We start from the raw sequence: 20,278 nt of genomic DNA, 5'->3' as shown, positions 1-20,278 counted from the left end.
CTTCCTATGCGGGTCGTTTCCCCTTAATATATCGAAAGAACAGCTTGAGGTTTTTTGCCTCCTTGGCTATTTTTTCCTCGTAGTCTCTTTTGGCTCCTTTTACCGCTTTATGGCACTTGTATTGATGCTGTTTGTACTTTTTCCAGTTTTTGTCCGTTTTTGACCTTTTCCATTCCTTAAATGAAGTCTTGTCTCTGATCGCTTCCTTCACTGCTACAATGAGCCACGCCGGTTCTTTGTTTTTTTTCCTCTTGGCTCCCTTATTGATACATGGTATATACAGATTTTACGCCTCGGTGACTGTGTCCTTAAAAAGGGACCATGCCTGCTCTAGTGTTTTTCAGTGCTTATCTTTTTCCCCACTATGAGTCTCATCCCTTCGCAATTTCCTTTTCGGAAGTTTAGTGCCGTGGCCGTTGTTCTGGATCGATGTTTCACCCCTGTATCCATGTCAAAGCGGATCATATTGTGATCACTGGTTCCCAGCGTCCCCTTTACTTCTACATCTTGTGCCTGTCCTTGTAGTCCATTGTTGATGGCCAAAGTTTTTGCTAAGCATTTTTTTTTTTTTTTGCTGATCTAGTTACATCTTTCCAGGCACTGGCAAGTTAATACTTAAGACTGAACTCCTTGTTTTGAATTCTTATGCCTCTATTAATTGAATCAAGCATGTAATTTAGAAAACTGGATGCCTGGAATGCGCTTCCGAGAGAGGTGGTGGAGAGTAAATTGTGACCGAGTTCAAAGAAGCGTGGGATGAACACAGAAGATCTAGATTCAGAAAATAATATTAAAAATTGAACTAAGGCCAGTGCTGGGCAGACTTGCACGGTCTGTGTCTGTATATGGCCATTTGGTGGAGGATGGGCTGGGGAAAGCTTCAATGGCTGGGAGAGTGTAGATGGGCTGAAGTAGGTTTTAACGGAAATTTCGGCAGTTGGAACCCAAGCACAGTATCGGGTAGAGCTTTGGATTCTTGCCCAGAAATAGCTAAGAAGAAAAAAATAAAAAAAAAAATTAAATTGAATCAGGTTGGACAGACTGGATGGTCCATTCGGGTCTTTATCTGCCATCATCTACTATACTACTATGTTAGCAGAAGCTTTTACACCACAGATTTTGAGATATTTAACACTATGGCACTTCTTAAATTTCGCAGCCAACCTTCTGAATATTCACACTCCAGGTCAGTGTTCAGTTCTTGATGGTATTTTTGTGTTTGCTTCATTACTGTCAAACCAGTCAGTGGCATGCGTTCATGCCTAATTTGCCTAACCCACTGAATCATCAAACGATCTAAATCTTCATTTTATACACTTTTCAATGTGTGTTTGGTTTTCATTAATTTCTGGTAATTGCTCTCATTGTAAAGCTTCAACAGCTTATCTTTCTGAATGGAATCTGCATCTCTCTTTGCCATTTTCCATTCCTCTGACCTTTTCTGCTTCTCACTGTCATGCTGAGTGAAATCTGCAACTCTTCTTTACCACTTCCCAGCCCTCTGATTTTTTTTTTTTCCTGCTTCTCGCTGCCACCCTGGAATCTGCAACTCTCCACTTTCCAGCCCTTTGACCTGTTGGGCAAGATTTTTAACACACCCTCAATTAACCAGAAAGACAGTTATCCGGTATCCACCAGTCCCCATGGGTGCTGGATAGCTGAAATTCTACTGTGTTATGTATACAGTGCTCGCCCGGCCATTCATGGTCGGCGATTCGTGATCCCAGTCATTTGCGGTATTTTCTGACCGCGAATGATCAGGCAGGAGAGAGCAGCTGGAGCACCGGCGAGTAAAGGAAATCGCTCGCAGTATGCTCCAACCGCCTCTTCCTGCACTAAAGTTGGGCCTCACCAATCAGGAGCTGCGTGTCAAAACAGCTCCTGATTGGTGAGGCTCGACTTTAGTGCAGGAAGAGGCAGTCGGAGCATACCGCGAGTGATTTCCTTCACTCGAAGGCGCTCTGGCTGCTCTCTTCTGTCTCCCATGCTGAAAACCATATTCACAGTTTTTCAAGATTTGCAGGGGTTCCGAATATCGGGGGAGTACTGTATTGGTATTAGATCCTTAGTATGTGTCGAGTTAGGATAAAAACTTGCACTGAACAACTTGTACTGTAACTATGGCAAATTGTAACCTGTTAATTACACAGTATATTATGTATGTTAACCTGTAACCTGTTCTGAGCTCTTTGGGGAGGACGGGAATGAAAACGAATTAAATAAATACTTAAATAAATACCTACATAGTAACTGCAACTTTCTTGCTGTAGTGCCAATCGCTCTAGTTCACCAAATAGCCAGTAGGAGCTAGCGGTGCCACTGCTGATGGAGGGGCTGAATCTCTCTCCCCATGCATTCCCTGTTCTTTTGTAACGGTCTCGGTCGCTGTCTATCTCTAACCAAGAAGAAACTCCCTCTGGACTTCTGAGTGGAGTAGAATGAGTACAAGTGGATCGATTTTTCACTCCGTCAAAAATTACAAAGACTAGGGGACACTCGAAGTCACAGGGTAGTACTTTTAAAACCAATAGGAGGAAAAAAATTTTCACTCGGAGAATAGTTAAGCTCTGGAACGCATTGCCAGAGGATGTGTTAAGAGCGGATAGAGTAACTGTTTTTTTTAAATTTTAAATTCTTTATTCATTTTCAAATGCAGTGCAACCAGTGCAACTCATAGTAATACAATAAAAGCACATTCATCTTTCTCATGTTCATAATCACCCACCCATCCACCCAAACAATTATCATTCCGTATAACACAAACATATATTATCATAAATATCCTATCTATTCTGAATAATGATATCTTCACACCGATCCCAATTATAAATATTCAAAAATCAATTTATGACATAAAGAATCCCTCGCTCCCCCCCCCCCCCTGCCCTGGATATGTACCATAGTAAAGAACAAACTGATTCACAGTTAACAAACAATTACAATGAGGCAACATAAGATGCCAATGGGCCCCATATTAATTTAAATATATTGCCATGCCCTAAATTTTCAGCATTCTTTCAAATCTATAACTAGAGCAAAGACTTGCCCACCAGAACGAATAATTTAATCGATCATATTTCGTCCAAATTCGGGTGATCATCTGGATGGCTATCCCAGTCATTATAAGGAAAAGACGACTTTTATATTGATCTATAAGAGTGTATAGTGTAACTGGTTTTAAGAAAGGTTTGGACATTTTCCTGGAGGAATAGTCCATAGTCTGTTATTGAGAAAGATATGGGGGAAGCCACTAATTGCCCTGGATCGGTAGCATGGAATGTTGTTACTCCTTGAGTTTTGGCCAGGTACTAGGTATTGACCACCGTGAGAACGGGCTACTGGCTTGATGGACCATTGATCTGACCCAGTAAGGCAGGGCTGCCCAAGTCCGGTCCTTGAGATCAATTGGCAGGCCAGGTTTTCAGGATATGCACAATGAATATGCATGAGAGAGATTTGATCGCATTGCCTTCTTGGTATGCAAATCTTTCCCATGCATATTCATTGTAGATATCCTGAAAATCTGGCCTGCCAGTAGATCTCGAAGACCGGGCTTGGGCAACCCTGTAGTAAGGCCATTCTTATGGTCTTATGATGCAGGCTTTGTAGCTAAAACATGGTCTGTGTCGGAGCCGGTTTCTGGTTCCACTACATATGGTTTTTATTAAAGCATATTTTCCAGCTTGATGATCTATTCTCTGACTAATTTTTTTTTTTTTTTGCTTACCTTGGTTTGGGTACAGAGTTTTTTCTTCTCCTTTTTTGTATGAATTAATATACAACCTTATAAAAATAATTCAGGACTGTTGGTTTATTCTACCAATTCTATAACAATACCAAGGACTCTCCTAGAAAAAGGCAGCACTGAGAATATTGTAGTGAGCCTAATATACATATTTGAAAAATTGATTGGTGGGGGATTATAGTAATGTTTAAATATCCCTGTTGTCAAACACTTCCTTAAACTGCTGTAGCTGACAGATAATGCCACTGGAGAGGTAGAGGAAAGGGATTTTTAGTTTTGTTTTATGATTTCTATTTGGAAATCCAAAATTCCCAATCGAAGGTCAGTTTTCAGGTTATAATTGAAAATCAGAAGCTAGTTAAATTTTATATATTAGGGCTGTACCAAAGATTTGATTTAGATTCGACACTGAATAGTGCCTTGGATACATTATTCAGATTTGGCCGAATAGTGATTTCAGTTTGAATACGAACAATCTGGGGCCCTACTGTACTAAATCCTGCTGAAATAAACACTTGCCCCCTCTTTAACGAAACTGCGATAGCAGTTTCTAGCATGGGGAGCTGCGCTGAATGGCCCGCGCTGATTCTGACGCTCACAGGAACTCAATGAGCATCGGGAGCAGCGAGGACCATTCAGTGCGGCTCCCCATGCTGGAAACTGCTATCACAATTTTGTAAAAGAGGGGGTAGATCTTTGATTTCACGTTGCTGATTTTATTTGTTTTGTTAAAGCTCAATGCCCATTATTCATATTCAGTTGAATAATAAAATCTGTTGTTCGATTCTCTCTCTCTCTCTCTCTCTCTTTTTCTCTTTCTCTTTTTCTTTCTCTCTTTCTCTCTCTCTCCAAGAAGGCTAGTATAAGCTTTGTCTTTCTTTTTCTAAATTTTAATATGTTTATAAACTTTGTATTTGTTGAATGCTGATGCTCTTGATCATGGGAGCAGTGACATAATGAGGGAGGTTGGTGCCTGGGGCGGTAGTGCACGGCTTTGCTGTGCCTCCATTACTCCCCACTGTGCCGTATGCCTTCCCCTCTTGAAATGTTCAGCAAATATTTTAAAGTGGTACGTGGAGAGGAGGAGACATGCTTGGGCCTCTGCAAAGACTGTGCCTGGGGTGGTCCACCTCACAGCCCCCACCCCCTTTACTACACCACTGCATGGGAGTTGTAAAGGTGATGTCTCCCTTTTTCCTCTTCAGTGTAGAGGCAAGCATAAGCTGACCAAACTGCTAATCACCTTATTGCTGCTTAATCTCAATGCTCCAAATCTCTCTCAGACTAGTTTTTGTTTTTTTGTTCAAATATTCCGATATTAATTTATACCACTGGGCAGCCTTCTGGAAGCATAGGTCTGGCAAACTATACTGATCTTTTAAATTTTGCCAATCAGGGAACCCTTTCTGAATGGCCTGCTTCAACTGCAACCATTTATAAACTTGAGACTTTGCTATGCCAAATGATTGTTGCAGTTGTGAAAAATCAAGCATTCTCCCATTTGATATCGCATCTTCCTAAAGAACGTATACCTGCTTGCATCCAATGCTTCCAGATGATCTTAAACTTGCCAATTTGAATCTTGAAGTTTAGCCATATAGATTGACACGTGGATTGTTGTTTTGGTATAGATCAGGGGTCTCAAAGTCCTTCTTTGAGGGCTGCAATCCAGTCGGGTTTTCAGGGTTTCCCCAATGAATATCATGAGATCTATGTGTATGCACTGCTTTCAATGCATATTCATTGGGGAAATCCTGGAAACCCGACTGGATTGTGGCCCTCAAGGAGGGACTTTGAGATCCCTGGTATAGATGTTAGCTTGTCAATGAATTTTAATGTTTTCCATGTTCTTATAAATCCTTAGCATCTTGATACTCAAAATATGGCATAATGCAATGGGGACATGAGTTGCCATTCTAAATAAAGCCAATCCGGCAGACGCTCCAAGACTTCAGGAAGGATCCAATACATACCCTGACGCAGAATAAATGCTTGATATCTATAAAAATATCTATAAAAATTTGGAAAATTTGCCCCACCCGCCGCAATTGGTTTTTATAAAGATACTAAAGCAATTCTAGCAGTTGAAATAATATTAAAATTCATGAGGGCATTTTCAAAGCCATTTACTACCCTTTGAGCAGCAGAAAGTACGTTTTGGCTTTCCACAGTATGTATGCATTTTTAGCTGGGTGAAAGAGGTATTCCCAAGACCTTTGGGTTTGGTCTGGGAAGGAAAATTACATATGTATTGGAATTTTCAGAAGTAGGTGTGATACTTTACTGTCCCCATCTCACTGTGCAGACAGCAAGGACAAAGTATGTGTCTTGTAGTGTAGTTTACTGGGTGATTTCTCTTTTGAAAATTCATTAAAGAGTACTTTTATTAGGTGTATCTATGTGTGTTTGACCCCCCTCCCTCACCAATACATAACGTGACCATTTATTTTTTTCATCAAAACGGGACATCTATTAATATTCAGCCCCACCCCCAATCCTACCTGTCCCAATTTCCTCCATTCATTTTTCATGTACACACAATATCTTATTAATTCATAATGGTAAACATAAACTTTAAAAAAAACACAAAGCACACTGTACACAGAGAAAATGTTAATTATCATTTACGAGTTTTAGTTTTTTTCAATGATGTCATGGCAGATTACTTTAAAATATGCAATATCAGTAACTATAGAAAAATAGACAAATATAGTGCAAAATATAGACAGCAAATATAAATTCTCAAAATGGACACATTTTGATCAGTAGAATCGAACACTGGCACAGTAACTTATTGTAATTATGAATTTGATGCCAATACCAGTTGGTAATTATAATTACTGTAGTTGTTGAATCACAAGATATGAGTCCAGATAACTGAAATTCAGATAATCGAGTTTCTACTATAGATGTATGATGTCACAAGTTGTCCATCTGGAAATGGGGGTTGAGATTTGGGGGTTTCTGGGGGAGAGAAGAGTGACACATAGACATGTAACTTATGCGTCCAAGTGACAGTATTCAGCCACTGAACATATAAACCCAAATAATTTAGTTTTATACTCAGCAGCAGCACCAATTGTACTTAAAAAAAAAAGTTAGCCATATACAAAAAAAAATGACACTCAGCAACAGCTACTGTATATGGATAGATGACAGCATAGGTAGCTGCCAATATTCTTCACGATTCCACTCTTGCAGCTCAGACAAAGTATCATAATAATCTCCTCTTTTCTTCCTGGTATTACAGAACTTCTGCCTATATCTTGGTCATTCTAACTCTTCTTCCTCTTGATCTTTTCTCCATCTGTAGGCCCAGCTCTCTTCATCTCTGTATTTTGCCATTTACAATGTAAAAAAAAAAACCAAACCCTCTGTCTCTCAGGAAGATTTAATATTACCCAGGAAAAATTTTTAGTTAACCACAATGCAACTCATCATAAAGCAACACATTAATTTCAAATTTGCTCATAGGTCCTATAATAGATTTAAAGATTTCTGGAATAATACACTCAAAAATCTTGTCAGATGTCATAAGCAAAAATCTATCCTGCAGCCGACTACGCTATTTAAATGTAGTAAAATCTATCCTGCCGACTATGCCATTTTATTATAACCCCCTCCTTTTCAGACTGAGGTAAAGAGTATCCCGCTTTTTTTTTTTTTTTAGTTCAATAAGTTTTATTAGTTTTCAGCAAAATAAAGTAAAAATAACAAAGTACAACAACATCATTTCACGTTTCCAATAGCAGTAGAAATACAGCACTATCCATTCCACAATTTATACAACAGTAGTTGAGAAACAATCATTCACTAATTAAGAGAATATGATATAACATGAGTCCACATTGAATAAAATGAGTGGTGTGTTGATTTATCATTGTCCGCCAGGGACTTCTCGTATTTAGCATATAAACAAAAGGAATTCCACCATTCATGTACATTGAGAGCTGTGAAGTCTTTCCAATGAGATAATATAACCTTTATAGCTACAAGTAACATACATTGCGATAATTTGCTTTCTTTCCTATTGAGTTTACAGGTCAATGCAGTACATCCTATAATAATTACTGCATAAGAAATATTATCAGAAATAGGTAAAATTTCACATATGATAGACCATACTTTGGCCCAATAAGGACGTAATAGCCTACAGGAGAAGAGCATGTGTTCCAGAGTTCCTACTTGAGATGCGCAAGACCAACATAAATTGGATGATATTGAAGGCAGCTTAGATAGTTTATAAGGGGTCCAATACGCTTTGTGATACAAAAATAGGACCAGCTGTTTAATCGCAGCTGATTTTAAAGAGCTATAAGAGGTAATCCAAATAGCTTCCCAAGCTTTGGTAGTGAGTGAACAGGATAAGTCTCTGGTCCAGATATCATATAAAGCAGTAGGAGGTTGAAATTTGGCGAGTTTTATCAACTTGTACCATTTCGAAGCCTCTCCTTTCTGTAAACTATATTCCTCACACCAGGTTAGTATGGTAGGAATATCTGTAGATAATACTGATCTACTCAAGTAATCACGTAAGCAGTGGTGCAATTGAAACCAAGCGTAGAATTGCGATGGGGAGAGCTTGTAAGCCTCAGATATAGATGCAAACGTAGATAAGTTTCCATTCGTCATCAATTGAGATATTGACCATATGCCAGCTTTGATCCAAGATTTCCATTCGATGTGCTGACCCTGAATTTTTATGTGTGGATTGAGCCAAATAGGAGAAAGAGTTGTAGAATTCCACTTAATGTGGGCCATGGAATCCAATTCTTTCATTACTTTTGCTGTAGAGTGTAATATTGGGTTAGTTTTCCCATTAAGTGGCAGTGTTATGAATGGGTAGAATCTCAAAGAAAGTTGTTGGTATAAATGTCTTTCTAAAATCAACCAGTTAGGAGCATTAGAAAGATGTCGTTCTGTCAGCCACTGTGAACCTTGGCGTCCTAAAAATGCTAGATGGTATTCGTATAAGCTAGGGAAATTTACTCCCCCATGTTGTTTGAGACATTTCAGCTTCTTGAGAGCAATTCTAGGGGACTTATGATTCCATAAATAGTCTGCTAATCGAGACTCCATTTTAGCATATGTTGTGTTGGGAAAAAGAAACGGTAGCATAGAAAGAATATAAGTAAGTTTGGGAGCCAAGACCATTTTAATGGAGTCTAAACGGCCCCACCAACTGAGTTTCAAAGGTGTCCATCTTGACGTAACATCTTTGATGATGGATAGTAGAAGTTCTTCATTGTGAAGTAAGGTTTCCTCTATAGTCGGAGCAAAGTAAACACCAAGATATTTTAGTTTAGTAGCTGAGTATTTGAGGCCATATTGACGTATAACATCGCCACAGTTATCATTGGCCAAAGGCATGACCTCAGTCTTTGTAGAATTTAATTTATAACCAGAAATTGCAGCGTAGTTGGTAATGATCCTTAAGATGGAGGGTATGGAATCCAGCGTTGAGTAGATCATTATATCGTCGGCGTATGCTGATAATTTAAAGTCCCATTCAGCAATACGCATCCCAATAACATCAGATGAAGATCGAATGGCAATTAGCAAAGGTTCCAAAGCCACATTAAATAGAAGCGGGGATAGGGGGCAACCTTGTCTTGTGCCTCTAGACGGTCGGAACGATTCAGAGAAGATATCATTAATCCTTATTTTGGTATTAGGATTAGAGTATAGTACTCTCACCATACGAATAAAGGCCTCTGGTGCATCAAACCAATGTAACACGTGAAACATATAAGTCCATTCTACACGATCGAATGCCTTTTCCGCATCCAAGGCAATGGCCACCATTGGTTTTGAAGACTGTTGTGCTTGCAGAAGCATATGAGCAAATAATCTCATGTTATCACTGGAAAGTCTATTTTTCATGAATCCATTTTGATCTGGAGAAATGATGTTAGGTAGTACTTCAGCTAGTCTATTTGCTAATACCTTTGCATATATCTTTGCATCGACATTTATCAATGACAATGGTCTATAGTTAGATACTTTCATTGGGTCCTTACCCGGTTTCGGTAGTACTATAGTGATTGCTTCAGTAAATGAACCATTAGCCATGCCATGCTGTGCTAGGAAATCAAAGTATTGAGTCATATGTGGAATAAGTTCATTCTTAAAAGCACAATAAAATTCCACCGACAGGCCGTCTGGACCTGGTGTTTTGTGTTTGGCCATAGATTGCAGGGCCTGTTCTATCTGAATGCAAGTTATATCTTCAGCCAGTAGGTCCCGGTCAGCCTCAGGAAAAGTAGGATGTTGTAAACATGAAAGAAAAGGCTGAAATAGATCCGTATCAGGATTTTCAGATGTATAGAGCTCAGTATAAAAAGAGTGAAATTCTTTGCAAATGTTCTCAGTATTTTGTAATATGTGGCCATTAGAAGAGCAGATTGCCGGAATAGAGGTTTTTTCTGATTGTATTTTTAAATAATTGGCGAGTTGACGGCCACATTTATTCATACTAGTATAGTAGTGAGCAGATTTCTTAAACAATTCTTTAGAGGCTTCTGTACTCAGCATCAAATTGTATTGGAATCTTAGTTTATGTAAAGATGCTTGTGTAACAGGATTCGATAAGTCGGATAGGTGTTGACGCTCCATATTCTGTAATTGTTGTTCCAATAGTTGAATTTCAGATTTACGTTTTTTACGTTTATTTGCTACATAAGAGATTACAATACCTCTTATGTAGGCCTTAAAGGCATCCCACGTGCATTGCCAAGATGTATCTGTTACTATATTGAAATCAAAGTAATCTATGATATGCTTCTTGACATGCAGTAAGAACTCTTCCTCAGTTAATAGGGATGAATTAAATCTCCACTGATTCATCTTAGGTGGATTATCAATATTATTAATTTGAAGTGATATGGAAGCATGGTCAGATACTGAAATGGGATTAATCTGAGCTTCTATAACGTGTTGTGACAGTGCATAACTTATCAAAAAATAATCTATCCTGGAGTAAGATACATGAGGTGGAGAGTAAAATGTATATGTGCGGTCACCAGGATGTAGAGTACGCCATATATCAATCAATTTTGTTTGGCACATCAGGTCCTGGATACTGGTCCACGATTTTGTAGTTCTATAAGCTGCGTTAGATTGTCTATCAAGCGCTTTGTCTAATATTTGGTTGAAATCACCACCTAGTATACAGGGTAAATCACCTGATGCAGCTATTAAATCAGCAATGGCGTGAAAAAAGTTGGGCTCATCTATATTAGGAGCATATATGTTTATAATCTGTAATTTGAAATCACCAATAATTAGATTCACAGCAACCCATCGACCTATATCATCTGTTGAGTGTGACAGAATTTTGATGTCAGCTCTTCTTTTTATCAAAACAAGAGTACCATTTTTCTTACCCACCGCTGGAGAAAACATAGGCGGATAAGCCCATTTAGGTGAAATCTTAATGGATTCTGTTTGGTTTAGGTGAGTTTCTTGAAACAGCACTATATCAGGGTTATATTGTTCAGTGTATCGAAGTATTTTACATCGTTTTATAGGGTTATTAAATCCTTTAACATTTAAAGAAAAACAAGTAATGGTCATACTAAAAGTTATGAAGGAGATATATTAGTTCATGCATAATAACCATAGGAAGAGGATTATTCAGTGCCAATATAAGTATTTCCCAAAACAATAGAAATGAGTCACATATGTTAATTATTATGGCACTCATAGGTAATGATAGGACATATTTGCATTAGAAAATAGTAGACTCAATATGCAATCCAAGTGTTCTGCAGCAATGCAATGTAACATACAAAAGAAAGATCCCACATCATATATATCTGTGAAATAATAAAGGTAAGAACACATAATAGTATTAGCAAATAATGTAACTATTAATCTCATATTCTCAGTAAGCTGTGAATGCCTTGAATACCATAGTAATATATAGAAAGGGAATATTTGAGTGTGAACAAACAGCATACAGGAAGACTTTCTGATTGAACAATATTGCATTTTTAAATCCCATAGTGGAATGACCTCTGCAGCCAAGGCTTGGGCAAAGAAAACTTGTACTTTATATTCAAGTAGGATAGAAGAAGACTGTGCAAACTTTTGCTGGAAATAAAGCAACTGGTGCATGGATAATGCTGTGTGAATGCTATGTAAGTGTGATTGAGAAAGTATGACTGCTATGAGAAGGAAAACATGAAATGAAAAAATACAACAACAATGCCAAAAAGTTACCATGAGTGAGTGAGCAGTTCTCAGAGGGCATGGTAAATGCAAGCAACAACCACAATAACACAAATAGATAGAAAAACATCCACATGCTCAGATAAATTTAGAAAGTATATATAGCGCAGGTATAACACAACAATATATTTCTCAGACCAAAATTAGGCAAACAGTTACCAGGTCAGAACAGAGATAAATCAATTCAATCAATGAGACCACCGGTTAGGTTTTATCGATATTAGTGGGCTGAATGTTCTCAATGTAGTCAGCTAGGTCTGCCGGGTTGGTGAAATCTTTCGTGCTGTTATTGAAAGTAACACGCAGCCTCGCAGGATACAGTAGGCCATGTTTAGCGCCCATAGCAGATAGTTTCGGGCGGTAAGCTAAAAGCTGCTTCTGTTTCTTGGCTGTTTCCTTAGAGAGTTCAGGGACAAATATCAATTTGCTGCCTTCAAACATATTTGGAGCATGTAGTTTCGCTTTTTGCAGTATGAGCTGAACCTGAGATTGACGCAGAAGCGTGATCACTATCGGCCTCGGAAATTTCGACGGTCTAGCCACGTGTTGAGGAACCCGGTAGGCTGTATCAAACTCCAGCTTCATCTCCGGCGGAATTTTTAATAATTCTGGTAGCAGGGCTGCTAAAAACTCGGCGAGATCACACGCTTCCCTTCCTTCTGGTAAGCCTAGTAAACGTAGGCTAGTGCGCTTCGCCCTGTTCTTCTCATCTTCCAGGGCTGCCTCTAGCTGGGTGATGCGGGCGGTTTGTTTAAACAGCACTTTAATTGAATCTTCAGACACTTGCATTTTAGATTCGAGGGTATCCGTTCTGATCTTTACGTTCGCGTATTCCTCCTTAAGAGTAGAAATATCCGATTTTATTTCGGTTATGTCCTGTTTGGTATCCAAAATAAGGTCTCTGATCGAGTGTAACTCTGCCATAATAGAGGCCGCAGTCGGTTCCTCAGCCTTTTCGTCCGTAGTTTTTTGCGGAGATGCAGGCTCAGCGTTTTTACGCTTACCTGGCTTTGATGCAGACATGACAGGCTACCCAAATTTGTTATTTGGAGACGCAAAAAGTTAGTCAATCGGATGTTTTCTTCGATTTATATAAATTTAGGGCTGGAGCTCATTCACCACGCTGCCATCCCAGTCAGTGCTCACTAGCGCCCCTCAAGAGTATCCCGCTTTAAACAAAATTAGTTTGTAGTCATGAACACCAAGGGTTAAATTGACACCTTTCCCCAGGAGAAGGAGTGAATTACATTAAAAATATATTTATAATTTTGAAATGTAACCTTGGAAATAAAAATATTTATTAAACATATAATAGATAAAAGAAGCACTAAGGACTATAAATTGAATATAGAAATAAAATTTAATAAAAAAATGCTGTATAACAAGTCTAGACAATGAAATTCTTCTTCCCTTCTGCTCAGTTCTTTAAATGTCCAAGTAAAATCTTCTTTGATGCCATTAATTGTGTTTCACCATCAGCAATTGCTATGCAGGATTTCTTATAAGTATTATTTATTCTTTAAAAATCTTTTGACCAGGGAAAACTAACTGATGAGTCTAAGAACACTTTCTTTAAATAATTTATCTTAGAACCTCCAGCTTCTCAGAATTCTCCTTTTTCCTTGGGTTAGTGTATTGGAAGCTTTCTGTCCTTTTTGGGTAGGGGTACCATGTTGGTGCACTGTTGCTAGTAGATTTCTCTCTCCCTGGAACCAATCTACTACTCTAACTAAAACCAAATCAATAAGAAAAACCCTATTCTAAATCGAATAACCCCACAGTTGCCTAAAATACTTTCTAGACTAGGAAAATAACAGATAATTGATGTTCCTTCCTCTAAACATTTCATGCATATCCTTTCCCAAAATTCTTTACAGAAATTATTCCCAGAAAAAGATTTCCAAGGCAGTTTCACAACTTTGCTTCACCAATATTTCTCTCACACCATTACACAGGAATCTCACACAGGATCTCTCATAAAATCTCCAAAAATCAGCACCACAGATTTGTTACTCAGAGAATCTCTCAAAACACTTCCCAGAAGATTCTCACAGACTATTTCTAGCATCAAATAGTTTCACAGATAAAACAACTCTTCACATCATCCAGAAAGAAATGTTTTCAACCTTTGATAAATACCAGAATCTATAAATCCAACCTCAACTTCAACCCAAACCTCCAATTCCTATTCAAAATTCAATAAAATCAGCTATAATTACCTCCTCAAAAGCCTCCCAAGCTAAAACACCTCCTCCATACAGATCCAAGTCACCCTCCCAAATGTCAAATCTGACAGTTAGAATGTTCAAGCAGCTGGTGCTGATCTCTGCACTAGGACAGCAAACCTGTGCAGGAAATCAGCAACATAATACCAAAACTGCACCAATACAAAAGATACACAAACCAAACTACTTCAAATCCACAGCCTTTTTTACATGAGAAACTGATAAAGTTACAGAAGTTTGAACATGTAACTTGCAGATTGCTTATTGAGCCAATTGCATGAAAAATTGGCCATTCACAAAATTTTGGATCTGCTACTTTAGTCACTTTTTCCCACAGATGGTTATATTTATGCACTTTAGCTAGTCTAGGCGGACTGTATTAAGAGCAAGTATAATTTGAAACTTCTAACATGGCGGAAGTTATTGAGGATTAGTAAAAGGAGAGCTTTTACTACACCTTGGTTTACTGCTGGAGTCTTGAACCTGCAGATTGCAGGCATCTGTGAGACACTTCACAAGCAGCGTTAGTCCATTGGCTGGTAACATCAGGCCTCCAAGACGAGGGCCGATACATCTGGGTCACGTCTAATGGGGGCAGCTGCTGAAAAAGGAAATGTCCCCTGTGCAGCATCATCCCTTCTGAGGTGTGCCCCCCCCAAGTCAAGAAGGCTTACCCCCCTTAAAAAATCCCTGGGGGGTCTAGGGATGAGCAAGAGGAATCCACGGTAGCTTCTGCTCTGCCAGCACAGGGATTCAAAATGTCCCTGCCAACATCTAGTTATAGTCTCAAGACACTACTGCAAAGAGTCATCATTCCATATAAGGGCAAAAGAAACCCTTTTATGGAAAGACAACTACTAGCTGTAGTACCTTGAGACTACTGCTAGGGTTCCTGACACCAATTTGGATCCTAGCACTGGTGAGGGGGGAGTGACTGGTGATCAATCCTGCCTGCCCCCTAGATCATCAGGGAGTTTTGCATGGGTTGGGGGTACGCACAGAAAACATTTCCTTTAACAGTATTGGGATGTAGCTTGGTGACCTGATGCTTCCAGGCAGTAAAATAAGCCCAGCTTAACGCTATGGCATGTTTTGCATCTCATTATAGTATAACTTAAATATTCCTGCATTAGGGCAAGCCAACCTGCTTTAGACTCCTTTTAAGTGGTGTTAAGGAGTAAATAATGCAATTAATGTTTTATGGATGTGTAAGCCGCTGTAACTTTTAACAATCAGCAGAGAATCAAGTGTGTAATAAACAAACAAACATAATGTAGTTCAATTATGATATGATAGAGACGTTTAAATATCTCCATGACATTAATGTACAGGAGGTGATTCTTTTTTCAGATGAAGGAAAACTCTGGTAGGAGAGGGCATAGGATGAAGTTAAGAGGTGATAGGCTCAGGAGTAATCTAAGGAAATAATTATTTACAGAAAGGGTGGTGGATGCATGGAAGAGACTTCCAGTAGCGGTGGTGGAGACAAAGACTGTGTCTGAATTCAAGAAAGCATGGGACAGGCATGTGGGATCTCTTAGGGAGAGGATTATAGTGAATACTGTGGATGGGCCATTTGGCCTTTTTCTGCCGTTATAGAAACATGATTGCAGATAAGCCAAATGACCCATCCATTCTGCCTATATTATCCATGGACCACATGGCAGTATATTGTTTCTACTTGTTTTTAAATTCTGCATCATAAAATCTCCTGATAAACAAACTGCTTGTGTTTTCAGTAGATCAGGCAGGTCTCTACTATTCCTGCTGAAATGTCTACTTTAAGCTGGCAGGATGTGTCTTTGGCACTTTCTAAGCTTCTGGAGGATTGTGATTTGTTACCTCAGGTTTACATCAGGTTAGTAAAGCAATTATGGACGTCCTCATTTAATAATTCATGGGAGGTTTCGCCCACTATTAAATGGGATGTTTGTGAAGTAAATCTTTAGGGAGTAATTAAAACTTTGGTGCTGCAGTGAATAGAATGTGAACTGTTGAATTCAATCTGAAATAATGTACACACAGAGCCAGTGTATCAATTCAGAAGACAATATGTTCTTGTAATTCCAGTACCTGCTGCCACTGCTTTTTAAAATCTCTTTTAAATTTCCAGCCAAGTCCTATTTATTACCACTGATGAGTACACATAAGCGTTTGAGTCATTCTCAGCAGATGCCAGCCTCAAGTAGTGGGCAAACAAAATGGCAGATTTTAGATAGAAAGCAGAAATTGGAATTGAGATGTCCAAGTCCAGGTCGGGACGTATGGGAAATTCCTGCAGCATTTTAGAAAAGAATATACTGATGTAGAACCTGTTTCTAAAAATAACATGCAGAAATGAATGTAAATGTACTACTGACTACGTATAGCAGGAGTAACTATATTACAGCTATCAACATCTAACATCAGTGGGGGCAATGAAACAACAGATATTTCAGAACATAGGTGTCCTCTATCTATACCCCTCTATTCCCTTTTCCTTCAGAAAATTGTCCAATCCCTTCTTGAACCCTAATACCGTATTCTGTCCTATAACGCCATCTGGAAGCGCATTCCAGGTGTCCACCACCCGTTGGATCAGGCAGAGTACGGTACATGGATTCAAACAGGGATTGGACGGATTCCTGAGGGATAAAGGGATCGTGGGATACTGAGAGAGGTGCTGGGATATAACACAAGTATAGAAAGCTAACCAGGTAATAAGTATAGAAAGCCAACCAGGTCGTGCATGGGCAAGACCAGAGGCTGAGGACTTTGATGGGAAGATAGGACTTTAATGAGAAACCAAGGTGGCAAGGGGCCCCTTCTGGTGATTCAGACAGGTCGTGACCTGTTTGGGCCGCCGCGGGAGCGGACTGCTGGGCAGGATGGACCTATGGTCTGACCCGGCGGAGGCACTGCTTATGTTCTTATGTTGGGTGAAGAAAAATTTCCTAGTATTGGTTTTGAATCTGTCCCCTTTAAACTTTTCCAAATGCCCTCTCATTCTTGTAGTTTTCAAAAGTTTGAAGAATCTGTCCCTCTCTACATTCTCTATGCCCTTCATGATCTTGTAAGTCTCTATCATATCCCCTCTTCTCCAGGGAAAAGGGCCCCAGTGAATAAACACATTGGTCCAGATGTGATAGGCGCTAAACTGGTTTTCCTGACCCAATGCACAAAATGGCTCATCGCGTAGTTTTTTACACTATTGCTCAATCTCCAATCCAGCCATGCAAATAAGGTCAGGAAAGCAGCCGCGTGGCAAGAGAGAGAAACGGCAGCAGACTTGGCCAGGAAGAGGAGGTAGCCGGGAGAGGAAGAGGGCAGCGGCGAGAAACGGGCAGTGGCGAGAGTTAGCTCTGCCCACCTGCGTCACCAGCCGCGTCACCAGCAGCGTCAGCGCCCGGACTCCCCCTTAAGAGAAGGGGGGCCAACGGCCTTAGCAAGAGCGCCTTTGCGAAGGGCCTTGAGAAGGGTCGAGCAAAGACAGCCAAGGACTCCAGAACACCAGGTAAGGAAGTAGTGAGCACACATGTAAGGAGAGAGCACGCACAAGAAGAAAACACACAGCAAGACACACACAAGATAGAAGCAGCAGGCTCCGGGGACAAGAAAGAGGCCCAAGGGAGAATAAAAGACCCACCAAGACAAAAAGCAGCAGAAGAAGTAGACAGGAAAGAGCCAAGCACAGGAGAGAGCACAGAGCCCGCCCACATAAAGACATAAGACAAAGGAGAGAGCATCTAGTGGACTGTGAAGAAAGAGAAATGGAAGCAGCAGGAACTCGGAGGAGCTTCCCAGTGTACTGCATGGAGTGTCATATGTATGACTACCTTCCCTCGGGAAGGCAGGCATACATATGCAGTCGGTGTCAGGAACTGGAAAGCCTGAAGAAGGAAGTTGGACGACTGCAGTGCAAGGTTCAAGAGCTGGAGGGGCTCCACATCTCGGAAGCACCTTTCAAGACAACTGAAGACCCCGCAAGAGAAAGCCACATCAAGGAGCAAGTAAGGGAGCTCGAAAGATTCATCGAGGAGGCCTACAGGCAGGCAGAAGAGCAGGACAATCAGCAGCGCTGGAGCGAGGAAGCTACGTCTACAAGAAATGGAGGACAGGGGCCAACAGATGGAAGACAGGAACCAACAGACGCCGAGGATGAAGGACCACATGAAAGATTCGAGCAAGCAGAGAGGGCGAAGACTGGCGGGTACCCCGGAAAAGAAGTACTGAACCACACCGAGGATACAGACTTGAGACCAGTGAGGAAGCTGAAGAAGGAGAAATCTGCAGTCGTCGTGGGAGACTCAATCCTGAGAGAAGTGGACAGTCACGTAGCAGAAGATCGGCTAGTGACCTGTCTCCCAGGAGCAAGAACAAAGGACATCACCGACAGAATCGAGAGGATCCTGGATGGCGCAGAAACAGAAGAGACGGCAGTGATAATCCACATGGGAACAAATGATGTCAACAGAAGAAATTACAGCAGGACTACGCTAACTGAACAGTTCAAGACCCTAGGAAGGAAACTGAAGCTGAGGACACAGAAGGTAGCATTCTCAGAGATTCTGCCAGTACCGAGGGCAGACGTGAAGAGGCAGACCGAGCTACAAGCAATAAACGCATGGTTGAGGAGATGGTGCGAAGAAGAAGAATTCCTTTTTGTGAGGAACTGGACAACTTTTTGGGGGAAGAACAAGCTCTTCAGGAGGGATGGACTACACCTGAGTAAGGCAGGAACGAGGCTGCTAGCAAACAACATCAAGAGAGGAATCGAGCAGGCTTTAAACTGAGAAGAAGGGGAAAGCCGATAGTCGACCCGACGTCGACGGTTCGGACAAGAGTATCCAAAGAAGATACTGAGCGGGAAAAATGCTGGGAACAAGCAAGAGACGAACAACAGAAACTGTTGACCAACAAGAAGGGCAAACAGATAAAATTAGAGGAACAGGAGAGATTGGGAAATCAGGTTGCAGACGAAAAAGATGCACAAAGAAATGAGGAAGAAAGGAACATAAATCAGGGACTGGCAGCCCAGATAGGGGATGGCAAGAGGAGCAAATCACATGTAAAACCAGCCGAGAAAAGAAAAGACTGGGACTTAAATTGCTTGTACGCAAATGCAAGGAGCCTAAAGTCCAAAATGGGAGAATTAGAAGTAATAGCCAAAAAAGGAGACCTAGACATCATTGGAATCACGGAAACATGGTGGAACGAGGATAACCAATGGGACGTAGCACTGCCAGGGTACAAACTCTATAGAAGAGACAGGGCCCACAAGAAGGGGGGAGGAATAGCACTATACATAAAAGACACCATTCCCTCGTCCGGAGTGGATATAGAACCAAAGGCGGAAGGATTGGAGTCATTATGGGTTAAATTACCGGGAAAAAATGGCCTTGACATAAGATTGGGTCTATACTATCGTCCACCTGGACAAACGGAAGCAAACGACAAAGATCTGGCAGCAGAATTAAGGCGGGAAGGCAACAACAGGAACGTGACAGTAATGGGAGACTTTAACTACCCCGGGATAAACTGGAATATTGGAAACTCGAACTGTGCGAGGGAAACAGAATTCTTAGAGTCTGTGAGGGACTGCTTTATGGATCAGCTTGTCAAGGAACCAACAAGAGGTAATGCCACTCTTGACCTAATCCTCAACGGAATAGGGGGACCTGCAAAAGAAGTGGAAGTAGTAGGACCACTAGGAAACAGCGATCACAACATGATTCAGTACAAATTAGGAGTAGGTACAGCAAAAGGGAAGAGAACCACAGTGACAACGTTCAACTTTAAGAAAGGGAACTATGATGCTATGAGAGCAATGGTAAGGAAAAAACTCAGAAATAGCTCAAGGAGAGGAGAAACTGTAGAGCAAGCCTGGTCTCTATTCAAGGACACGGTGCAAGAAGCACAACATATGTACATCCCCAGATTTAGAAAAGGATGCAAAAAAAACCGAACAAAAGACCCCGCATGGATAAACAATGAGGTGAAGAAAGCGATAGGAGACAAGAAAAATTCATTCCGGAAATGGAAAAAGGACCAAACTGGGGAAAACTGGAAGGAACACAGAAAACGCCAAAGAGAATGT

General features: G+C 40.5%; 1 protein-coding gene across 22 annotated transcripts in view; it reads left to right on the top strand.

The window, feature by feature from the left end:
- ST3GAL5 (ST3 beta-galactoside alpha-2,3-sialyltransferase 5) overlaps positions 1-20,278 on the top strand; it is a 212,928-nt gene that overhangs the window by 44,632 nt on the left and 148,018 nt on the right. Inside the window, exon 1 of one of the 22 annotated variants that reach the window (XM_033951697.1) lies at positions 15,942-16,060. The exons of the other annotated variants lie outside the window; for them this stretch is intronic. The gene's annotated coding sequence lies outside the window, so the exon portion shown is untranslated. Of the gene's footprint in view, positions 1-15,941; positions 16,061-20,278 lie in introns of those variants that run through there. 22 annotated transcript variants of the gene reach the window in all.

The sequence above is a fragment of the Geotrypetes seraphini genome, chromosome 1, assembly GCF_902459505.1.
Source record: "Geotrypetes seraphini chromosome 1, aGeoSer1.1, whole genome shotgun sequence".
NCBI classification, from domain to species: Eukaryota; Metazoa; Chordata; class Amphibia; order Gymnophiona; family Dermophiidae; genus Geotrypetes; species Geotrypetes seraphini.
This window is presented reverse-complemented; position numbering and strand designations above follow the sequence as displayed.